Source organism: Camelus bactrianus, chromosome 10, assembly GCF_048773025.1.
Source record: "Camelus bactrianus isolate YW-2024 breed Bactrian camel chromosome 10, ASM4877302v1, whole genome shotgun sequence".
NCBI classification, from domain to species: domain Eukaryota; kingdom Metazoa; phylum Chordata; class Mammalia; order Artiodactyla; family Camelidae; genus Camelus; species Camelus bactrianus.
Window position 1 is genome coordinate 6,755,485 of NC_133548.1, and position 13,043 is coordinate 6,768,527.

The following is a 13,043-nucleotide window of genomic DNA, read 5'->3' on the forward strand; positions in this document are numbered from 1 at the left end:
TAGAGCTTTCAGGAGTTTGCCGCCCCCTAGAAAAGAGGGCATTGAGGGTGCTTGGGCAAAGGGGCTTGGCCACACCCGTATTTGCTGTCAGACTAGGTGGCTTCCGGGGCGGGGGTGGGACCCTAAACTCATTCCAACGTTGGTTGTTTGATTGGCTGGTTGGTTGGTTGGTTGGTTGGTTCATTCATTAGGTACTGGAAACATTTGCTGAAAGGCTGGCGATGGACTGAAGAGAACTCTGCTCTTGCTCCTTTCGGCGATCCAGCCGATATTTGTTGAGCATCTATAGGAGCCAGGTGCTGTTCTTGTGGCCAAGGATTAAGCTCCCTCTGTGGGACAAACTGTCCAATGAACGGAGATGGAGGAAACCCAAGTCCCCAAGCACACAGTGATACCCTTGTGGGTGGGCAAGTGCTAAGAAGAGTGGGGGCAAAGGAAGAGTGGAGATAATGGGGTGAGGGGACCTTGCTTTCTGGAGAGACAGCCATGACAGCACAATGTGACCAGGATGGTAAAAGCTTCCATACTGTAAGTGTGGGAGGGACTCCTAGAGAGAGGAGGTCAGGATGGCTACCTGAAGGAGGGAAGGATGCTGGGGGTGGGAGTGGGGGAGAGCCAAGTCAGGAGGGAATGAAGAATGGGAAGCAGGGAAATGGGTAGGCAGAGGAATGGCCCCCCATAAAGTTGTCCACATCTCAGTTCTCTGGAACCTGTGAATGTTTTGTTACATGGCAAAGAATAATTAAGTTTGCCAGTGGAATTAGTTACTAATCAACTGACTTTAAAATAGAGAGATTATCCTGAATTAGATGGGTGGACCTAGTGTAATAAAAATGGTCCTTAAAAGTGGAAGTGAGAGACAGGAGAGTCAGAGAAAGAGGTGTGATAATACAGAAATGCTCTGTTGCTGCCTTTGATGATGGAAGAAGGGGCCACAAGCAAAGGAATGTGGGCAACCTCTAGAAACTGGAAAAGACAAGGAAACAGATTCTTCCCTAGAGCCTCCAGAAGGAACATGGCCCTGCTGACCCCAGGTTGGACTTCTAACCCACAGAACCATAAGTGAATACATTTGTATTATTTTAAGCCGCCAAGTTTGTGATAATTTGTTACAGCAGAAATAGAAAACTAATACAGGAAATCTTCAGGTATTAACTTTGAGCCTTCCTGGCCCCTCCTTCAACTCCCCAGGGGAATTATCAGTCAGGTGGATTCCACCAGGGCTGGCCTATTAGCTCAGAAGAAAACTGAGGCCTGGGCAGTGGAGGAAGAGGACCCTTAGCCAAGTTGCAGTGTGGGTGGGTGAGGGTTATATCTCTCCTCCTTCCTGCCACCCAGGCTCTGCCAGGCACCCACCCACCCAGATCTACCTGTGCCCTTTACCAAGAGCCTTTTTCCTCTGAGCTCCTCAAATCTTCTGAGAGTCCAGAGAGGGCTCCCCCTTTACAGAAACAGAAACCAAATCTCGGGGCACTAACAGTGATCTGCTTCGCCTGAAAGTGGCAGGACATGCTGGCTCTAAGCCCTCCTTCCTGTTCAGGCTTCTCACCCAACCATTGTCCCCCCTGCCCTCCCCTCCTTCCCACAACACAGCCAGGTTGGGGGTACAGCTCAGTGCCAAGCCCTGAGCACTGCCTCTCAGCCACAGATCCAGGTTCTGAGCTGGCTCTGCTGCCAACTTGCTCTGTGGCCACAGGCAAAGAAAGACAGTCCCTTTCAGAGCCTCCTTGCCTGTGAAGTAGGAGTTACTGGAGTCCCAAACAAGGTGAGGGACTTGAGCATGTTTTGTTGATGGGAACACACAGGCCCCGCAGGCAGCAGTTTCATGGAAACATTATAACAGGAGGTTGAGGGGATGGTGGCTGGCTTTGCCACCTGACCTGGAATGAGTCTCATGATGAACAATGACTCCCTGAGCCTGCGGCTGAGGCACAGCCCCCACCCTCTGCCCATCAGCTGAGTGTCCTCCGCTGGGGAAAGGGGCTTGGGGAAGGGTCAGGAGCCCCATTCAGGGATGGTGACAAAACAGCGACAGGGATAATAGCTTGGAGAGGCAAAGACACTCATCCAAGGCCACTCAAATCCAGTAACCAACTCCAGAGCATTTTGGAGAGGTTCTGGGTGGGGGACAATTGGGGAGCATTGGGGAATGGATAAAGAGCAGCAGATTTGGACCCCAAGTCTGATCCAACCCCCTGCTTCCTTCCCTCAGCAACTAGTGGTCTGTCTAGCCTGGCTTTTAGACCAGGGCTCCTGACCAGGACCCAAAGCCACAGGAACCCCCATCTGCGCTGTGGGGCCTGTTTTAAGCCCACCTGGATGTGACATGGTTCCACCCAGTGCTGGCTCCTGGTGCTGCTGGTACACTCCTGCCATCAGCGAAAGCTCAGCTCCCACAAAGCCCACATCCGAGGCCCGATTTTGGCCTAGCGGTGGGCTCTGCGCTTTGCAAGCGCTCAGGTAGGCGGTCCATTCTCACCATTCATAGATGCGGTTATGTCTCTTGGCTGGGGCCCGAGGAATCCCTGGGGAGCCAACTGCTGGCTCTCTCAGCTCTGCTGAATGGATGGCCTCTTTGCGCACACACCCAGCATTGCCATGGCAGCCCTGAAGTTAATGAGCATCTATAAAACAGGATTTCATTGACTAAAATTGGCTTTTTTACACAACTTCTCAGGCCATGTGTAAAGACCTAAGTATGAGCCATGGGAGGGCTGGGCGGTCCTGCAGCTCTGACCCAATAGACAATCAGGCCAAGTGCCCCCTGCCCAGTCTGACCCCATGTCCAGTGTCTAGTGTCTCAGCCAGGGCCTGGACTGTTCTTGCTGGAAGGGTTTTTGGACACCCTGGTATCTGAGGGGGTAGGACCCTGAGGGACATTTGGGAGAGGTTAGAGACAAGGAAGGCTGGATGGAGAAATGCCAAGACTAGAGTATTCAAATTTCTTCTCCTCAGCCTGAGGCCTCACCCTGAGATAGCACCCCTCTGTCCCCCACCCCCTACACTCCCACGGCTGCTCCCCCCTAACAGGGACCTGTAATCACCACGCAGGGACTGACTCAGCCCTTCCTTCCTCTCCCAGCCTCTTCTTCCTGGAAATCACACACATCAGCAGGCCCAGCCCTCAAGGGCCCTGGGGGATAGAGCTGGAAGCCCCTTCTCCAAAGTTAGCCGGGAGAATGGAGGAACTGACGGCCCAGTAGGAATCCCAGGCTGGAGCCAGCTCTCCTTGCCACTACTCACCCGGAGACCTAGGGAGGCAGGTGGGACAATGAGGACCAGGAGTCTGGGGACAGGTCTGGGAATAGGGGGTCCCAAGGAAAGGATAGTGGTACTCTTGGGGGCATCTCAAGGGGCAGTGAGAGGAGACGAGGTCTCTGGAGCTCTCCCCACCCCCATTCTGTGCCACAGGGAGGCAGTGAGCGGGCCAGGAACTCATCACCGCTAGGAAGCCGTCTCCATCCCAGCTGAGCTCAGCCTGCAGGGCCCCATGGCCTGAGCCAACCCCAGGCCTGGGTTGGATTTTTCCTCCCCTGGGGTCCTGCCAACTCCAGCCCTGCCCTCCTCGCTCCTCACTCGCCTTCAGAGAACTGTGACCCAGCAGAGGCTGGGATTTGAGATGAGAGTCCCTCAAACCTACCCCCAGCCTCTGCCTCTGCCCTGGACCCCTCCTGGGGAGTTAGATGGCAGGGCCTTACTGGGGGACTTTCCTTTGGGTCTGGATATTTGGCCCCACGCCCGAGGCCATGGGAGTTTCCAGAGTGGTGACAGCTCTGTCCTAGCAGGGACCAGTCCAGGGACTTCCTCCTGGAGGTCTCTGGGAGCGTCCAAGCCACATGGCTGTCTTTTGGCCTGTAAGGGGAACACAGAGTCAGCAGGGATTGTCTTCAACACTTCCCACCCCTTCAAGGTACTTTGTCGTTATTTGTTTAGAAAACTCATCTGCATCTACCTTGTGCCTGGGGTTGTTCTGACTAGAGAAGACACCGATGACAGAGGCTGGGCCCCAGCCCTTAGGGAGCAGGTAGCCAAAGTGACACAAATAACTAATTCTAAAACAGCACATTCTGTGCCATAATGGAGGTCCTTGAAAGCAGAGGCCAGCTCTGATTTACCTCTTTCTATCCCAAGCAGCATGGATAAAGCTCAGTCAGGGACTGTGGATTGAATGAAGAACCAAAAAGAACAGCAATGAGAAGGATTTGTTCTTCTGCTAGATGGGGCGTTGGAGGGGGGAGCAGATGGAAGAATTAGGAAGGCTTCAAGGAGGAGGTGATATCTGAGCAGGTTAGTAATGTATGAGTAGGAGTTTTCCAGGCAGAGAAAGGAAAGGATATTCTAGGAGAAGCAGGCAGAGGAAAAGTCAAAGGCCAGAAAGAGTGTACTTGGTGTGATCGAGAAACAAGAGATGTCCAGTAGACCATGGAATAGGAGAAGGGGAGAGACAGAGTGGGTAATGGGTAAGCACTGTTTTCCTTGCCCAGCACTCATCCCTCTTATTCTGGTGACCACTCCTCAATTTTCCAGAGTCTCCAGTGTGACTGACCCCACCCCTAAATTCTAAGAGTAGATTTGAGACCCCAGCCTAGCCAATCTGAGTCATAAGGATGGTTTAGGGATGAGCATATGTCGCCAGTGAGCTTTAGCCTGAGGACTTGCTGTGACCATTAGGGTTACAAATACTAAGATGTCAACTCAGGCTGCTGGTGGCCAGCTCTGCCACCTTGAGGGAAGAGCCTGCCTGAGAATAAAGCCAGCACAGGGAAAAAAACAGAGCCAAGAGAATGATTCTCAATGACATTACTTGCACTTCTGGATCCAGCCATGCTTGAAGCAGACATCTATTATATGAACGAACAAATGACAGTTTTTGTTTAGTTCAGTTGGAACTGGGTTTCTGTCACTTGCCACTGAGAATCCTCCTCATTAAAGAATAATTAAAGGCTGGCAGCAGCTCATGTCAGCTGCTGGATGCCATGGGAGGGAATCAAGGATCTGTGTAGAAGTGCAACATGATCAGAATTGCTTTTATTTTCATTTAGATTACTTCTTTGACATGGTACTGCTTTCAGGTGGTTCAAAATTTAGAAATCACAAGAGACAATCCCTGTTCCCCAGGCACCAGTTCTCCCCGAGGACAATCAGTGTTATCAGTTTCTTATAAACACTTCTAGAGATACTCTTTGCACGTACATGCAAAGCCCCTCCCATCTGTTTTACACAATCGGCAGTACTTAGACAAGCAGATCCCCAGAGTACAGCAGGCCTCGGTGGGAGTAGGGGGAGCACAGGCCCCCTTGCCGGGGGCGGTGGGCGTGACTGCAGGGGCCGTGGGAAACCACATTTATTGAGCCTCTGCTGTTCCCATTGTTGTACATCTTGCTTTTTCCAGTTAACATTATGTTAATGACCATTTCTTATCAGTTCATAGAGTATGTCCTCAGTTTCACCTTCTCACGCTGCATAGTATTCCTAGAGAGGGTCTACCGTAATTTACGGCCTCTCCGCCTCAAGCCACCTCTCGGCTTCCTGTGTTCCAGATTCCGGCCTTTCATCCCATCAGCCTCGCCCATGGTCTCAGCTGACGGACATGTAGGTTGTTCCCAGCCCTTTCCTGTGACAAGCAGCCCTGCAGTGTGTCATCTTGTACAAATGCTATTTCGCACGTGGGTGAGCACAGCTACAAGATAAGTTCATAGGGACTCAGGGTCACAGGACACTCATGGTTGTCATTTGGTCAGCTCTGTCTGTTTGCCCTTCTCAGGGGATGTGCCAGGTCCAGGCCCCCAGCCCAGACCACAGGTCCCATTTTTCCCCAGCCCCACCAGCACCTGATTCTTGACCTTTATGGTTTTTGTCACTCTAATAGGTAAACAATAACCAAAGAAAAGGGAACCTTGGTATGGTTTTAATTTGCATTTCTCTCATAATAAGTGAGTTTGGCCATCTTTCATAGGTTTCAGGGCCATTTATATTTCCTTTTCTGTGAACTGAGACTTATGTTTGGGAGGGGGACCCTAATTGGAGGCAGGGGCCACTTTGGGGATAGTTGGCTCAGGAGAGAAACACAACTTTGGCTCTGAGCTGTCGTCTAAAAGCCAGAGCTCAAGATAATGGGTTCAGAAGATTGGAATGTGGTAACAGATGGGCCAAAGAGGGCATGGAGGAAGAAGGGGAGGGTCAGGCCAGTCCAGGGTGATGATGTGGGTGATGAGAGGGGGCAGGGGAGGAAAGACAGGGCAGTGGGGCCACCAAGGGAGATGGAGGATCCTGAGGGTTAAGACACCTTGTCATCTGCCCACTCTCCACCTTACATCGTGACTGAAGCAAAACACCAACCTGACGGCCACGTGCCACTGTCCACACTCTTCAGAGGCCACACACCCTGCAGGGCCCCTGCTGGCCACCTCCCAGCCCGCTCTGCTCCAGACCCTGGCCTTGTGCACACCCAGCCTCCAGGGACAGTCACCTTACCCAGCTCCTCCCTTCACCAGGCCGCCTCTTGCGGTTCCTGCAGCTCTCTGGCCGAGATGCCTCCCCTCGGGGGAGCTTTCCAGATCCCAGTAGATGTCAAGTTCTCTTGGAGAAACTCTAGACCACTGTCCTCTCTGCTCCATCGTCATCTGATTCCTGTCCACCCTCCGGACTATAATCACTATAGTCTCCCCATAGTCGGTACCCAATGACTGAACGAAGGGCGGGAGGCCGGGGACAGCAAACAGGGAGCAGGTAGGAGATGAGAGTTTAGGAAGTAGAAGGGCCTGGAGTCGCCGCCTCTGTGAAGCCCGAACAGCCACTCTCGGCACCTCCCTGGAGCCCTCTTTCACTTTGGTTTTCTCCGCAGCCTTAGCCTGTCTGCACCCTGGTGATTGCTAGTGTGCAGTTTGTGCACTGCAGCGGGAGCTGTGGGTGGAGCAGCAGTTCTGTCTGTTTAGTTCATGTCTGTATCCCGACTCGAGCCGGTACTGCTGCAGGTGCCTGACAACTGGAGCAGGCGTGGGAACCAAAGGGCTCGGGCCCAGGTCTACACGCAGGAGGCGCTCCTGCTTCCTTCTCTCTGAGAGCCTGTTTCTGCGGATGCAGACAAGGAGGTGTCATGACAAGGCAGGTGTCTCCTGTGGAGCTACTGTGTTCCAGGCTCTCTACAGGGACAGGACAGTACAGGGTCCCTGCCCTCAGGAAGCAGGTATTCTGAGCATGACTCATAGGGAGGGTGTTACAAATGTGACAGGATATGGAGTGCTGAGGAGCCGAAGGGTGGGAAAGTTGTGTGTACACACACACACACACGTACACACACACACACACACACTCTTTCATTTAAAGTAATCCGTGCACATGATTTCAAAAGATTTCAAAAATGGGAAAAAGATTTCAAATGGGATATGAGAGCGGACATGACAGATAATTCGCTGAGCCCTCCAGCCCTGCGACGTCCATCCCCAGAGGTAAACCCCTGTGACCGGAAATACTCTAAGGGCAGTACATTTGCAGGGGACTCCAGACCTCAAGGGCAAGCGGGCCTCGAGAGCAGCGCCCCAGGAATCAGGCATGGCCAAGCCTTCCAGATGCCCCGCTGCTCCTCCAGCTCCCAGAGCAGAGAGGCTGGAGGCACTGCTGTGGGGCTGCGGGGCTGCCTCGGGGCTGGTCTCCCCCATCCCAGTCCTCAGGGCGGGCTCTCTCAGTCTGCCCTGCAGGCCTCAGTTCTCTGTCTCAACGTGAAATGCTTCACACCCTGGGAAGATCTGGGAGCCATGGAGCCGGCAGGAGAGATGGGGCTTGGCTGGGCCCTGCCGGGCTCTGGGCAGACGCCTGGGTTCTCAGGGAGCCGTGTGCAGGGCCCAGGGGTCAGCGGGGTCACGGGCCAGCAGCTGTCACTGAGACCCCTGAGGGGCCCCAGGCCCGGGCAGCTGCACAGCGCTCAGCTGTCAGGCTGGCTCTGGGCTGACAGGAGGAGGAGAGTGGGTCTAGGGGGGTGAGGAGGGGATCTGAAGCTGGCCGTGGGCCCCGGTGGGTCCAAGAGCAGGCCAGCCCCTAGGCCCCTTGGGCCTGGCATTTCCAAGGCAGGCCCACAGGGAGCAGAGATAGGCCTGGCTGCTCAGGGACAGAAAACCCAGAATGATGGAGGCCAGGGTGACAGAGGGGCCCAAATGCCTGAGCACAGCTGAGTAAGTGGCTCCCCAGCGACCTCCAGACCTTGAGGCCAGGTGCCCAAGCGCCCCCTCTGGCCTCTCAGCCAGCCTCCCTGCGCTCCCGGTCCTTCTGAGTGTGAAGAGCTCTACGCAGGTGGCTCCCAGCTGAGCCTCCCCAACCCCCATACCTCACCAGAGTGCTCTTTCCATCCCTGCTGTCACGGGAACGAGCCCACTCGGGTGCCCGCTTAATCCCAACTTGCCCCTAACGGGCCCAGGCACCTCCCCCAGCACCTCTCCTCAAATATCCCTCCTCTCCCAGGCTCCCAGGCACCTGGGCTGCTCCCGGGGGCTCCTCTGGAGTCTGTCCATGTTGGGTGGCCAAGATGGTCAGCATGGCAGGCTGGAGAGACAAGGGGTTTGGAGTTTGAATCCAAGTCCCGCTGCTTACTTAGGCTGGAGATCTTGAACCTCTTGGAGCCTGCCCAGAGGGGTGGATGTGATCTCTATGTCAAAGTGCACACAGTAGGTCCTCAGAAATGTTAATTCCCTTTCCTTCCTACCTGACCTATGTTTTCTCCTCAACTTAAACTTGTTTAAGAAACAAAAAGGGTGGTGTTATTGGTTGTTTTTATTTTATTTTATTTTATTTTATTTTATTTTATTTTATTTTATTTTAATCAAAGTACAGTTGATTAACAGTCAGTTTCAGGTGTAAACACAGTGATTCAATATTTTTAGATTATACACCATTTAAATTTATTACAAAACAATGGTTATAGTTCCCTGTGCTGTACAACATATCCTTGTTGCTTATCTATATATAGTAGTTTGTATCTCTTAATCCCATACCCCTGTCTTGCCCCTCCTCCCTCCCTCTCCCCACTGGTAACCACTAGTTTGTTCTCTATATCTCTGAGTCTGTTTCTGTTTTGTTTATACATTCGTTTGTTTTATTTTTCAGATTCCACATATAAGTGATAACCTAGAATATTTGTCTTTCCCTGACTTACTTCACTAAGCATAATACTTTCTAGGTCTACCTACGTTGTTGCAAACGGGAGGTTAATATTTGTGGTTTAGGTCTTGGGGCAGCAGGCTAGCTTCACTAGAGCTTAGACAACGTGGCCTGGTGCTGACCTCTCCCCAGCTCCTGGCTCTGTCCTCTGGTTTGAACCATTCTCAGGAGGGGTTTCCCCTCATGGTGGCAAGATGGCTGCAGCAGCATCACCCTCTTGGCTATGTCTTTTCTCCTACATCCAGCAGAAGCCTTGGAGTCATTGTGTTTGGACTGTCTTAGGTCATGTCTATCCCTGGTCAATCACTGAGGCCAGGGAAATGTAACATGCTGTTCAGTTTAGGCAACAAAGGAGGTGGAGGAGTGGTTCCCCCACAGGGAGTCTAGGGTACTGTTTCCATAAGAGTGGAGAGAGGGTGCTCTGTCTTCTGATAGCTCTTAAAGTGTCTCCTGTCTCTGGCCTCTCCCAGCTTCACTTTGCCCTTCACAGCACTGCTAGTCCTCTCCTGATGCTGGTTGGATGTTGGTCTTCCAACACTCAGGAGCCATCAAAGATTCCCCGAGGTATACAAGATTGATCCAGACCCCCCTGCAAGGCAGTCTAGACGCCACCATCTGGCTCCAAAGCACCATTCTAGGCCCATCACTTCTTTCTTTCCTTCTTTTCTTTCTTCCCTTCTCCTTCCCTTCCCCTGCATTCCTTTCCTCTGGAAATCTAAAGCCCCTCCCTCTACCAGTCCTGGGTATATACCCATGAGCATTGAAAACACATTCACACAAAAACTTGGACACAGTTGTTGATAGCAGCATTACTCACAATAGCCTCAAAGTGGAAACAACTCTAATGCCTATCAACTGATGAATGGATAAACAAAATAGTCTACAGTGGACTATTATTCAGCCATAAAAAGGGATGAAACACTGATAATGCTATGTGAATTAACTCTGAAAACATTATCTGCTAAGTGAAAGAAACCTGACACAAAAGATCACATATTGTATGATTCAGTTTATACGATATGTCCAGAATGGGTAAATTTATAGAGACAGAAAGTAGATTAGTGTTTGCCAGGGGCTGTGAGTCAGTGGGGATGGTGAGTGATGGCTGACTCAGGTATAGGGTTATATTTTGGATTGAAGAGAATATTCTAGAATTAGATAGTGGTGATGTTTGCACAACATTGTGAATGTACTAAAACCCAATGAACTGTACACATTAAAATGGTGACATTCATGTTATTATTATATCTCAACATTTTTACATTCAAAATTTTTTTAAATTTTTAAATTTTTTACATTTACATTATTTTTATTTTTTATTGGGTTATAGTCAGTTTACAATGTTGTGTACATTTTTACATTATTTTATTTTATTTTGTAGTTTATTCTAATGGAGGTGCTGAAGATTGAACCCAGGACCTCATGCATGCTAACTCACATGCTCTACCACTGAGCTATACCCTCTCCCCAATAATGTTTTTTCAAATGTGAAAAAAACTAAGTCCCTTTGTTGGTCAAGGCCTTTCACATCTAGTTAGAGGGTTGTCTGGAGGGAGAGGCCATGTGTATCCAGCCAAGACTGGCTCTCAGGTGGCTCAGTCAGGAGCCTCAGGGTCAAGGGAAAGGAAGTGTGTACCAAACAGAGAAATGAAGTATCAGCCCAAACGGCTACTCCCAGCTCTGGGGAAGTGGCAGGGCTGGGCTGAACCAGGCTGGGTGACCCTGAGTCAAGGAAAAGGAAACACCAGGCCTGAGGTGGCTGCCGGAGGTGGAGCAGGATGGGGGCCCGAGGAGCAGAACTACGGCCCTGTGGGGCCCCCAGCCTCCAGGACTCCCCAGCCCCCCAAGCCTCCATCTTCGTTCTTGGCATTCACTTGTGTCCCCACACACGGAGCTCTGAGGGGCTCCTGTTCCCCCAGCAGTCCTCCCCTGACCATCGTAGAGACAGAGCCTAAATCCTGAAGGGTGGCTATGCAGGGGTCAAGGGAGGGCAGCCTCAGGCCCCGCCAGACCAGTGAGTGAGAGGTGTCACTCTGCGAGGGCAGGGCTGGGGCAGTGAGGCATGGAGGCAACTTGGTAAGACTGCATGGCTTGGCTTCTTCAGACCCATCTGCCTCACCCTTGGGCTTGTGTCTCAAGGGCACAGGGCACGACCAGGACCAGGGGACATGCCACCAACGGGGGTTCTGAAACAAATGGGTCCCAGGAGTCCAGGCCCAGCCCAGGCTTCTTGGCTTTCTCCACCCTCCATCACTAACGTCCCCACCCAGAGCCTTACTTTGGAGGTCATGAGCCCCACAGCAGGCAGGAGCAAGAGCCCCACATGAGCAGGAGGGATGAGGCTTCAGGAAATTGGTGACCCAGCCAAAGAGGGGCCTAGGAGCAGTCAGCTGGCAGTCTCTGGGCACCGACTTCCTGCCAAGAGCAAAAGGGAACCATCTGGTGTCAGAGGGGCACGTGGCTGCCAGACCTGTCTGCAATCAGGGGTTCGCATCCTGCTGTTTTTATGTTTTAAATGCCTGCTCTGGCCCTGCCAGAGCATTGCCAGCAATCACACGACTTGTATCCAGGCAACCAGCTCTCTCTCCCATTCACGCGAGCTCCAGCATCACCCCCACCTCCCCCCACCACCCCAGCCCTCGGGCTGCACACCACTGCCTCCCCCTGCCCTGCACACGCCTCCCTCCCGGCCCCAACACTCCTGCCAGCCCCCTCTAGCTTTCCTCCCCGTCAGCCGCCCCCATCCCTCTGGGGCCTCTGGATCTTCTTGTCAAGTGGGCATCAGACGTTACAAAGCTCCTTCAGCAGCAATGTGAAAATAATTGCCAGAGCCACGGTGCCCCAGGAACCACACCTGAGCTTCCACTATGTGTTCAGAGCCTTGTTTATCGGGGCAAAAGGCCTGTTGGCTAATCTTCCTGGGCAAGGGTTTTCCAAGGCGGGGAGGGGTGGATTTTTAGCTGACATTTGGCTTATAGAAATACAAATGACATTCTCTAACTGCAGCAACTCTATGGGGCCTGGGCTCTAAAAATGCCACATCCTGAGACTGGTAAGTCACGTTGGCCCTTTGGACCTGGGTGCTTCCTATGTGGGGGACTCTGGGGAGGAGGAAAAATCAGCTCCGCAACCTGGGGGCCTGTTATCTAATTCCTGTCTTCAGAGGAGGTGCCTCTAAAATGAATGAAACAAGAGCAGCTGCTTGCTTTCCAAGGGAGACCAGTTTTACCGAAGTCCGGTCAGATCTGCTGTTGATTCCATTTCACTGTTGCAGGACGGAGGCAAAGGTTGGATGCTGCTAGGTTACCTATTTATCTCTGACTCAAGGCTTCGGCACGGCTGCTCCCTCACACACCTCTGGGCCCAGCAGCTGGGGGTTTCCAGGCTTAGCTTTGGCATGTGAGGCAGGATGGCCTGCCAGCTGAGGGTAGAAGCCCACTTTGCGTTTAGCCAGTGACAGCCTCTCCCCAGATGCCAGGACACGCAGGCATGGGGACACGCTGGGGACCCTGGAAGGCCCAGCCTCGTCCAAGTGTTCTGGGCAGGAGGGGAGCCCCGTGCTGCTGTGCAACTCAGCAGAGCCAGCACGAGGGAATCTAGTTCTGGCGCAGCTCCGGAGGCCGCCCCCTCCAGATGGAGAGGTCAGGCTGGGACCACGGCACGCCTGGGAGGACCGCGCCGGGAGGGCCCGGCACGCAGCCAACTGCTTGCTCGGCCGCCTGAGCCCAGCACCTTCTCAGCACAGAGGCTGCAGGGGCCTTGGGAGCAGCCTGAGGAGGATGGGAGCCAGGGCTGGAACCATGCAGAAGCCCAGCATGACACTCTGCCTTCTCTGGACAGAGGTCAAGGAGGCAACATTCTTTGTTCACCAGGAAAAAGGGACAGAAGAAAGA